This window comes from Aquarana catesbeiana, linkage group LG04 (assembly GCF_042186555.1).
Source record: "Aquarana catesbeiana isolate 2022-GZ linkage group LG04, ASM4218655v1, whole genome shotgun sequence".
In the NCBI taxonomy this organism is placed as follows: domain Eukaryota; kingdom Metazoa; phylum Chordata; class Amphibia; order Anura; family Ranidae; genus Aquarana; species Aquarana catesbeiana.
Genome location: NC_133327.1, coordinates 445,163,440 through 445,175,465, shown reverse-complemented (window position 1 = coordinate 445,175,465; position 12,026 = coordinate 445,163,440).

Sequence of the window (12,026 nt, the reverse complement as noted above, 5' to 3'; positions counted from 1 at the left end):
TTCTGTTATCTTCTTACTGACAGGCAGGCTTGTCTTGTTACAGTAAATACAGCTACCTGAAGAAAATTTCTGATGTTCTTTTGATCCTATTAGTACCACAGTCAGGCAGCTAGACTATTTACAGTTAGTGCAGTGCGTCCTGCTCACAGTGTTCTGCTAAACCTACAAGTTAGTGGGGTGCGTCCTGCTCACAGTGTTCAGCTAAACCTACAAGTTAGTGGGGTGCATCCACCTCACAGTGTTCAGCTAAACCTACAAGCTAGTGGAGTGCGTCCTGCTCACAGTGTTCAGCTAGATCCGTTTCTGTTATCTTCTTACTGACAGGCAGGCTTGTCTTGTTACAGTAAATACAGCTACCTGAAGAAAATTTCTGATGTTCTTTTGATCCTATTAGTACCACAGTCAGGCAGCTAGACTATTTACAGTTAGTGCAGTGCGTCCTGCTCACAGTGTTCTGCTAAACCTACAAGTTAGTGGGGTGCGTCCTGCTCACAGTGTTCAGCTAAACCTACAAGTTAGTGGGGTGCATCCACCTCACAGTGTTCAGCTAAACCTACAAGCTAGTGGAGTGCGTCCTGCTCACAGTGTTCAGCTAGATCCGTTTCTGTTATCTTCTTACTGACAGGCAGGCTTGTCTTGTTACAGTAAATACAGCTACCTGAAGAAAATTGCTGGTGTTCTTTTGATCCTATTAGTACCACAGTCAGGCAGCTAGACTATTTACAGTTAGTGCAGTGCGTCCTGCTCACAGTGTTCTGCTAAACCTACAAGTTAGTGGGGTGCGTCCTGCTCACAGTGTTCAGCTAAACCTACAAGTTAGTGGGGTGCGTCCACCTCACAGTGTTCAGCTAAACCTACAAGCTAGTGGGGTGCGTCCTGCTCACAGTGTTCAGCTAGATCAGTTTCTGTTATCTTCTTACTGACAGGCAGGCTTGTCTTGTTACAGTAAATACAGCTACCTGAAGAAAACTGCTGGTGTTCTTTTGATCCTATTAGTACCACAGTCAGGCAGCTAGACTATTTACAGTTAGTGCAGTGCGTCCTGCTCACAGTGTTCTGCTAAACCTACAAGTTAGTGGGGTGCGTCCACCTCACAGTGTTCAGCTAAAGCTACCTGTAGAAGGTTGGTGGTGTTCTCATACTACAGGCAGGCAGTTGATTTTGCTAGCTGCAGTATCAGTACATATATATATATATATATATATATATATATATATATATATATATCCCAGATTAGTGCAGCTACAGGCCATTAGTATGTCTGGAAGGCCAAGAAGGAGAGGCAGACAGTCACAAGCCAATAAGAGAGGGCAAGCAGGCTCTGTGTCTAGTGCTGGTCGTGGAGACGGTGCATCCTCATCAGCACGTGGCCATGGGACACGCTTGGCCTTTTTTTTGGCAGCTGGCCATGTTGAGCCGCAACATGCGGAAGACTTGGTCGAGTGGATGACCAAGCCGTCCTCATCCTCCTCATCCTCTCTCACCCATGCCCAGGGTACTTTGTCTGGCAAAGCAGCGGCCTCTTCCCTCGGCTCAATGTCATCAGTGACTCCTTCCCTAGCCCCACCATGTCCTCCTGAGGAGTCCCTCAAACTGTTTGACCACAGTGTTGGGTACATGCTCCAGGAGGATGCCCAGCGTTTGGAAGGCTCTGATGATGATACTGAGCTCGATGAAGGCAGTAACATGAGCACGGACAGAGGGGGTGCCCAAGAAGGACAGCAATCTGGCAGTCATGCTCCCCCTGCTGCAGCATACTGCCAGGTTTGCTCCAGTGATGAGGAGGGAGGGGATGATGAGGTCACTGACTCAACGTGGGTGCCTGATAGGAGAGAGGAGGAGGAGGAGGAGGAGGCGGCACATCACCAACGAGGCAGGATGCCCTCCAGGGGCCAGCCTAAGGGCAGCACATTGACTGCATCACACCCCAAAGCTCCACATGTGCAGGGCGCTGCAGTCTCTGCGCGTTATTCAAAAAGTTCTTTGGTGTGGGCCTTTTTTGAGACGAGTGCATCAGATCGCACCGCTGCTATTTGCAACATATGTCTCAAGCGTATCTTGCGTGGCCAAAACATCTCCCGCTTGGGTACCACATGCTTGACCAGACATATGTTGACCTGCCATGCAGTTCGTTGGCAAGCGTATCTAAAAGACCCACACCAAAGAACAAAGAGGACCTCTCCTTGCTCCTCATCAGCTGAGATTTCCAACCCCACTAGACCTTCAGTCCTCTCTGAGACCTGCACTGAGAGGAATGAAGGTGTAGAATTAGGTATGTCACAGCCAAGTACTTGTGGGCAATCTGATTTTGGTACACCGACGTCAGATTGTACCAGGCAAATTTCCCTGCCCCAGCTGCTGCACCGCCGAAAGAAGTTTGCTCCCAGCCATCCACATGCCCAGCGGTTGAATGCTAGCTTGGCAAAATTGCTAGCACTTCAACTGCTGCCTTTTCAGTTGGTAGACTCTGCCCCCTTCCGTGAGTTTGTGGAATGTGCGGTTCCTCAGTGGCAGGTACCCAAACGCCACTTTTTCTCACGGAAGGCGATTCCGGCTCTCTACCAGCATGTGGAAGGCAATGTCCATGCCTCGCTGGACAGGGCGGTCAGCGGTAAGGTGCATATTACCACTGACTCATGGTCCAGCAGGCATGCACAGGGACGTTACCTAAGTTTCACGGCGCATTGGGTGACTCTGCTGGCAGCTGGGAAGGATGCAGGACAAGGTGCAGTAGTGTTGGAGGTTGTTCTGCCACCACGCCTCCAAAATGCTAATGATTGTGACACACCTCTCTCCTCCACCCCCTCCTCTTCTTCTTCCTCCATGGCCTCTTCCTCGGAACCAGCGGTGCTCCGTAGTCATTCAAGGGGCTACGCAAGTACGCAGGCCAAAAGATGCCATGCGGTGCTTGAGCTGGTGTGCTTGGGGGACAGGAGCCACGCTTGGGCAGAGGTTCTGTCAGCTCTGCAGGGGCAGGTTCAGAGGTGGTTGACGCCACGCCAACTTAAGGCAGGAATGGTGGTTTGTGACAATGGCACCAACCTCCTCTCTGCCCTCCGACAGGGACAAATGACCCATGTGCCCTGTTTGGCTCACGTCCTTAACTTGGTGGTGCAGCGTTCTTGGGCAGGTACCCGGGCTTACAGGATGTCCTGAGGCAGGCCAGGAAAGTCTGTGTGCATTTCCGCTGGTCATATAATGCCAGTGCTCGGCTGACGGACCTCCAAAAGGAGTTTAACCTGCCCAAGAACCGCCTAATCTGTGACATGCCCACCAGGTGGAACTCAACGTTGGCCATGCTGCAGCGGCTGCACACACAGCAGAGGGCCATCAATGAGTACCTGTGCGACTATGGCACCAGGACAGGGTCAGGGGAGCTTGTTTTTTTTTTCCCCACGCCAGTGGGCCATGATCAGGGATGCATGCACTGTCCTGTCACCATTTGAGGAGGCCACGAGGATGGTGAGCAGTGACAGTGCATGCATCAGTGACACTGTCCCCCTTGTCCACCTGTTGGAGCACACGCTGCGTGGAATAATGGACAGGGCACTTGAGGCAGAACAGAGGCAGGAAGAGGAGGACTTCCTTAGCTCTCAAGGCCCCCTTTATCCAGACGGTGTTCCTGCGTGCCCGCCGATCACACAGGAAGAGGACGAGGAGGAGGAGGAGGAGGAGGAGGAGGAAGATTGTGTCAGTATGGAGGTGGAGCCTGGCACTCAGCATCAGCAGCAGTCTTTAAGGGATCAGTCCCAAGAAACACATGGACTTGTACGTGGCTGGGAGGAGGTGGCTGCGGACCATGTGGTCCTTAGTGACCCAGAGGACTCCGGACCGAATGCCTCAGCAAACCTACGCTGCATGGCCTCCCTGATCCTGCAAAGCCTGCGTAAGGATCCTCGTATTCGTGGTATCAAGGAGAAGGACCAATACTGGCTGGCAACCCTCCTTGATCCACGTTACAAGGGTAAGGTTGCGGACCTTATCTTGCCATCGCAGAGGGAGCAGAGGATGAAACATCTTCGGGAGGCCTTGCAGAAAGGTCTGTGCAACGCGTTCCCAGAGACTGGGAGGTTACAAACCCCTGTTTCTGGACAACGTGTTGCTGAGGCTTCGGTCAGTCAAAGAAGGAGCGGTGGAGAAGGTGGCCGTCTGACCGATGCGTTCAGACAATTTTTTGGTCCGCAGCCCCAAGGTATGATCGGTTCCAGCAACCATCGCCAGTGTCTGTTTTACATGGTGCAGGAATACCTAGGGGCAAGATCAGACTTGGACACCTTTCCCACCGAAAATCCTCTGGGTTACTGGGTCTTGAGGATGGATCACTGGCCAGAGCTTGCACAGTATGCAATTGAGCTACTGGCCTGTCCTGCATCCAGCGTTCTTTCGGAACGCACATTCAGTGCTGCTGGAGGCGTGGTAACCGATCACAGGGTGCGTCTGTCCACTGACTCGGTCGATCGACTGACCTTCATAAAAATGAATCAGTCTTGGATCACCACCAGCTACCAAGCATCTGATGCTGATGTAACCGAATAATTTTTTTTGAAATCTCAGATCCCTTCAAAGACTGCCTATGCTGATGCTGAGTGACTATCCCTGAGTAATTATCCTCTTCCTCCTCAATCATCACGCTGATAGCTTGTAAGAACATTTTTGGTTCTGGGCGCCACCACCAGTGCCTAAGGCACAATTTTTCAGCCCCTATTTAACAGGGGCGTGTAATTACAATTTTTGATGTAATACTTTGCAGCAGGGCTCGTTCCTGCATTCCAACTAGAGTGTCTGTGAGGGGTTGCAGTGTTGTGGCACCAGCACCAGTGCCTAAGGCCCATTTTTTTTGCCCCTGTTTAACAGGGGCGTGTAATTACAATTTTTGATGCAATACTTTGCAGCAGGGCTCGTTCCTGCGTTCCAACTAGAGTGTCTGTGAGGGGTTGCAGTGTTGTGGCACCAGCACCAGTGCCTAAGGCCCATTTTTTCTGCCCCTGTTTAACAGGGGCGTGTAATTACAATTTTTGATGCAATACTTTGCAGCAGGGCTCGTTCCTGCATTCCAACTAGAGTGTCTGTGAGGGGTTGCAGTGTTGTGGCACCAGCACCAGTGCCTAAGGCCCATTTTTTCTGCCCCTGTTTAACAGGGGCATGTAATTACAATTTTTGATGCAATACTTTGCAGCAGGGCTCGTTCCTGCGTTCCAACTAGAGTGTCTGTGAGGGGTTGCAGTGTTGTGGCACCAGCACCAGTGCCTAAGGCCCAATTTTTCAGCCCTTGTTTAACAGGGGCGTGTAATTACAATTTTTGATGCAATACTTTGCAGCAGGGCTCGTTCCTGCGTTCCAACTAGAGTGTCTGTGAGGGGTTGCAGTGTTGTGGCACCAGCACCAGTGCCTAAGGCCTAATTTTTCAGCTCCTGTTCAACAGGGGCATGTAATTACAATTCTTGATCTAATATTTCACAGCAGGGCCCTGTGAGGGTTTACAGTGTTGTGGCCACAGCAACACCTAAGGCCCAAATTTCTGCTGAGTATATAGGGCAGGACCCTACTTTCAAACAACTAACTTACAAACGACTCCTACTTGCAAACGGAAGGAGACAACAGGAAGTGAGATGAAATCTACCCCTAGGAAGGGAAATTCTCTCCTGTAAGAGTTAATATGGGAAAAACATTTCTCCTTTCCACTGATGCTTTCCAATCCATTGGGACAAAAAGTGAGGTGAAATCTTCTGAAGAGGAGGAAAGACAGCAAAACAAATGTGACAGGTGTGATAATCCTCCCCTATGTTTTCCAAAAAGCTTAAAAAATATTTTTTGGCTGGAGCTAAACACGTTAAAAATGTACCCGTTCAAAATTACAAAGAGATTCTACTTAACAACAAACCTACAGTCCCTGTCTTGTTTGCACCCCCTGTATACTGCCGTTCAGAGTATATAGGGCCTGGTGGCCCCACACCTTTCCTTATTTTAATTTGGGTGTGGGGTTCCCCTTAATATCCATACAAGACCCAAAGGGCCTAGTAATGGACTGGGGGGTACCCATGCCGTTTGTCTCACTGATTTTCATCCATATTGCCAGGACCCGACATTACATTAAACCCGCAAGCAGTTTTAAATGAGATTTTTTCCTTTAAAAATGACATTTGGTGCAGGGACTGTTCTAAACACGGGAAACATGCGTCACTTTACAGGCATACTATAGACACCCCTCAGGTACGATATTTAAAGGAATATTTCACTTTTTTTTTTTTTTTACTTTAAGCATCATTAAAATCACTGCTCCCGAAAAAACGGCCGTTTTTAAAAGTTTTTTTTGCATTGATACATGTCCCCTGGGGTAGGACCCGGGTCCCCAAACCCTTTTTAGGACAATACCATGCAAATTAGTTTTTAAAATAAGCACTTTTGATTTAGAACGTTCGAGTCCCATAGACGTCAATGGGGTTCTAACGTTCGTGCGAACTTTCGGTCCGTTCGAAGGTTCTGGTGCGAACCGAACGGGGGGGTGTTCGGCTCATCCCTATTCACCAGTGTAAGTGCCCAGATCCTGATTGGGAAGATCATGGGGTGTAATAGGGACTTGGAAAACATCAATGATGTTCAAAACAAAATTAAGAACATCATTGATGTTTTAGGGAGAGTTTAAAACCCCTCGAAATCCCTAATTTTTTCTCTTTTTCTCTTTTTTTCCTGAAAATTTTTTGCACATTTTTTGACATATTCTCGAAAAGCCAAATTTTGAAGATGCACACAATGTGTCAACATGTGCTATCTGCCATCCAGGAAGATCAATGTACGCATTTTAAACATGCCTGTTTTACCTTAAAAGGAACTTTCTACTTGTAATGTGACCTAAAAATTTGTTATACAACGAACATGTTGTTTTTTTTGAAAAACCTTTTATAAATGTATCTTAGACGGACCTTGCACTCTGGGGGGGCAAGCCAGGACAGCCAGCTTCAAGCGCCATCAGGGTTGGTTCATTGAGATTCAGGCCCAACTGAGACAGCATAGTTCACAGAATTTCTCCTTAAAAAGTTGTGGAGAACACAGCAAGCCAGGATGATGTGATTGAGTTTATATTCCACCATGTGTATTGGTGTAAGAAATAGACAGAACCAGCTGAACATTATTTCAAACGTGTTCGCCACCACTCTTCTGGCTCTGGCCAGCTGGTGATTAAAAACCCCCGGGTCCGGGGTGAGGGTCCTCAACGGGAATGGCCACATAAGATGGTCCCCCAGCGCAAATGCTTCACCCGCAACAAAGACGAATGGGAGTCCTTCCGCGTTGTCTTCTGGAGGTGGCAAGCCCAAGCTGCCATTCTGGAGATGCCTGTAGAACTCAATGTGGGCGATGATTCCACCATCTGACATCCAGCATTCTTCCCCACGTCCACATACAGGAACTCGTAAGTAGCCGACACCACCGCCAACATCACAATACAATTGAACCCTTTGTAGTTGTAATAGTATGACCCCGAGTTGGGTGGTGGGATGATGTGGACGTGTTTCCCATCAATTGTCCCTCCGCAGTTAGGAAAGTCCCACCGCTGGGCAACGTGGGAGGCCACAGTCTGCCATTCCTGTGGGTTGGAAGGAAACCGTGGAGTCAAACAAGAAAAATAAATTAATTATTTTGCACAACATGGAAAGCAGATTAGACACAAACATTCTTGGCCAACTTCAGTATAACATTTATTTTAGGGAGTATTTAAAGACAAATGTATAAGGTCCACCTACCAGATCCCCCCTCTCATGGGCCATTTTAGAAATGTTATGGGGGGAGATGTTTTGGACAGGTAACCCTCTCCACTTCATTGAGAGATGAATGCATAAATAATGTGTATTACTTTGGCCAGCCCCTCCTTACTTACACTATTGGCAGCCCACTGGACAGGTAAGAAGTGTCATAATACAAAGATATAAATACACACTGTACACATTTTAGCACATTTTTACTTTCTGATATTACCTATCAAGATAACAATAGAATACAAAAACTTTAAACAGTACCATTTGAAAGTATTCAGGCAGGCCCTTGCACTACATGCTTTGGGGAATTCATCCATAAATATGACCACAAAAGAGGTGGGTATAGTGTGCATGGGTTTGGCAAAGTCAGCAGATAGAGGATTGAGGATAGCTAGAGGATTGGTATCAGCTGAGTTAGCAATTGGGGGGAGGGAGGGTTCCAAATGATTTTGGGACCCAAAAAAAAGCCTCTGGCACTCTGCCTGAATTTAAAGCACAAATCACAATTTTACACATTTTAGGGGGTATTTAGGGTAAAGCACTACTATAGAGCTGACAAAATATTTGTTAAGTAACTACACAAGATGAATATAGGCCCAGGAGAGCATGCTGGGGGAGGTAAGTGAAGGCAAATATGTATGAAGGACAAAAAAAACATAAAAATCCAGCATGCATGAGGACAAAGGGGACATTCACAGCATATTACAATCATGGTAATTAGGGAATGAGGAAAGAAATACAATACATTAGCAAACATTAAATACAATAAAATGTGATATTAAAGGATAAAAATCTTACCTTAATATACTCCTTCTGCAGGACCTGGATGATGGCAGAACAGGTCTCCGGGATAATGATCCCCAGAGCCTGGGGGGTGATGCCTGTTGAGAACTTGAGGTCGTGCAGGCTTCTCCCCGTCGCCAAGTACCACAGAGTGGCGACTAGCCTCTGCTCCGGAGTGATGGCTTGCCTCATGCAGGTATCCTGCCTGATGATATAGGGGGTCAGCAAAGCCAACAAACGGTGAAATACGGGGTCCGTCATCCGGAGAAAGTTCCTGAAATAGTCAGGATTATTCTCACTGATCTCACGGAGCAAAGGCATATGACAGAACTGGTCACGCTGGAGCAACCAATTCTTGGTCCATGAACTCCTCCTCGTTCTGTTCATGGACTGGGCTTGTGTCAAAGTAAGAACCCCAACACCAAGCCCCCACACAGCGCGAACTCTACGATGAGTACATACACGCAACATGGCTAGAAAACATTCGGCTGCTCAGAACGAAGTAACAGAACACACTGAAGAACAGCAAGGCCTGTGAAGAGCAACCTGAAAATCAGTAACGAATGAACAAGAACACAATGACAAGTCCATAGTAACTCACTGCACGCACTGAAGAACAGTTACAAACCCACAGGCACAAACTGAACACCAGAAAAATGAACTGAAAACCACGAGTCTGAAAAAGCGCAAATCGTCTCTCACCAAACTTTTACTAACACAAGATTAGCAAAAGGAGCCCAAAGGGTGCCGCTCTTGGTACTGAACTGCCCTTTTATAGTCTCGTCGTACGTGGTGTATGTCACCATGTTCTTGGCGTTCAGAAATTCCGACAACTTTGTGCGACCGTGTGTATGCAAAACAAATTTGAGCCAACATCCGTCGGAAAAAATCCATGGATTTTGTTGTTGGAATCAATGTCCGACTGTGTGAAAAGGGCATTACAGGTTTTCTTCTAAGATTGGCCTGTATTTGGCTCCATCCATCTTCTTATCAACTCTGACCAGCTTCCCTGTCCCTGCTGAAGAAAAGCATCCCCACAACATGATGCTGCCACCACCATGTTTCACAGCGGGGATGGTGTGTTCAGGGTGATGTGCAGCGTTAGTTTTCCACCACAAACTAAACTAAAAAAGGGGCCCCCTAAAGGTGGACTTTTAAGGCACGTAAACAAGATTAAAATTGTAGTAGTAAAAATACAGTTTATTCGATTCAAATGTTAAAAACACAATAGTGGTGTAACAAAAGTTACATGGAATGCATAGCAGATATTATATGCACAGTTGAGGAATGCTCCCGATGCGTTTCGGAGTGTGTATCTCCTTCCTCAGGGGTGGGTGTGAGCAGAGAGCATTTATATTCTAAAAAATCAAGAAAAAAACAAAAACAAATCAGTGACAATATTCAACAATTATGTAGATATAGCAAGGGTTTTTTCTCCGTATTCCTTACACTTACATTATTATAATGTGTTGTTCATTTGGCGTTCCATATGTTTCAAGATAGAAACAACAAACAGAGGACATGGTCTGTCTACCATACGAATTCCTGGTTCCAAAACAGTGTATTAATTTTCAATTTGAGTATTCCTGAGAAGTTATTTTATCATACTCCAGTGAGAGATGAAGTGTAAGATTTGTTCAGATGGTAGTAGGGGAGGGGGAGTAGGGTCCTCCCTTGGCCTTCCAGAGAAAAAGGAAAAAGAAGGTCAGTAGAGGGCATAATAATAATGTTTCTGAGGATGCACTGAGACCGAGAGGCGAGTCCTGCAAAAAACATGATAGAAAGGCTTGTATTGTATCTACTTAAAAATTAAAAATCAAATTTTAAGGCTTTTTCTAAACATTTTTGACAGCAATAGTTGTGTGTGCGAACAAAAAATGGTACCTGGGAATTATTTTTTTTGCTTTCCACCACAAATAGCATTTTGCTTTTAGGCTAAAAATTTCAATTTTGGTCTCATCTGAACAGAGCACCTTCTTTCACATGTTTGCCGTGTCCCCCACATGGCTTCTCGCAAACTGCAAACAGGACTTCTTATGGCTTTCTTTCAACAATGGCTTTCTTCTTACCACTCTTCCATAAAGGCCAGATTTGTGGAATGAACAACTAATAATTGTCCTGTGGACAAATTCTCCCACCTGAGCTGTGGATCTCTGCAGCTCCTCCAAAGTTACCATGGGCCTCTTGGCTGCTTCTCTGATTTATGCTCTCCTTGCCATGGCCTGTCAGTTTAGATGGATGGCCATGTCTTGGTAGATTTGCAGTTCTGCCATACTCTTTCCATTTTCGGATGGTGGATTGAATAGTGCTCTGTGAGATGTACAAAGCTTGGAATATTTTTTTTATAACCTAACCCTGCTTTAAACTTCTCCACAACTTTATCCCTTACATGTCTGGTGTGTTGCTTGGCCTTCATGATGCTGTTTGTTCATTAAGGTTCTATAACAAACCTCTGAGGGCTTCACAGAACAGCTGTATTTATACTGAGATTAAGCTACACACAGATGGAATCTATTTACTAATTAGGTGACTACTAAAGGCAGTTGGTTCCACTAGATTTTAGTCAGGGGTATCAGAGTAAAGTGGAGCTAAATACAATTGCACACCACACTTTTTTAGATATTTATGTGTAAACAATGTGGAAAATCATTTATCATTTTTCTTCCACTTCACAATTAAGTCCCACTTTGTGTTGGTCTATCATACATACATTTGCATTGTTGGTTGTAGCATGACAAAATGTGGAAAATGTCAAGGGGTATGAATACTTTTTCAAGGCACTGTACAGGTGATAACACAGGCATTGTTCATCCAGAGAATATCATATTGGCTCCTGGGGGGAACAGGAAGAATCCCCCCCCCACATTTGAGAAAATTGCACCATGTCTTATAGGGTTTTTTAAGCCTTCTTGTGGATCAACTGAGTACAGGATTGTGTATGTGGTGTATTTTTAATTTTTTTTTTCTATTGGTCTAACTAGTGTCTTTTTCAACCTGACATAACTCTGTAACTTTTATTGACTTCCTTGAATGAATCTTTTAACTCCTTTGAAACATCAATGTTCACTTTTTCTACTATGCTATCATGACACTGTCTCCACATTGTCAAATAAGGCCCATGGATTCAGTTAAAGCCAAATACAAAAGCAAATACAAAAGCTAGAGAACCAAATGCAGATAACGGCAAGAGAATTAATTGTTGCCATAATCACCTTTGAGAGTTATTGTGCAAGGAGCCCAAGGGACAAGGTGACTCTTAGGACTAGGACTTTTTTTCCAAGATAGTATCCAGATTGTATTGCTATTCCTGCCCCTGTTTTCTTTCTGCATGGCAGGGATGGCATTACAATAATAAAAATTAAAAATACAAATAAAATCAATTTATAAAGATTAATTAAATGCATTTCAATATCCAAATACAAAATGGTGTTTTAAAAATTGCATACAAATAACCTACTAACTACGGTGTAGAATCTCTGCCTCTGACTTTAG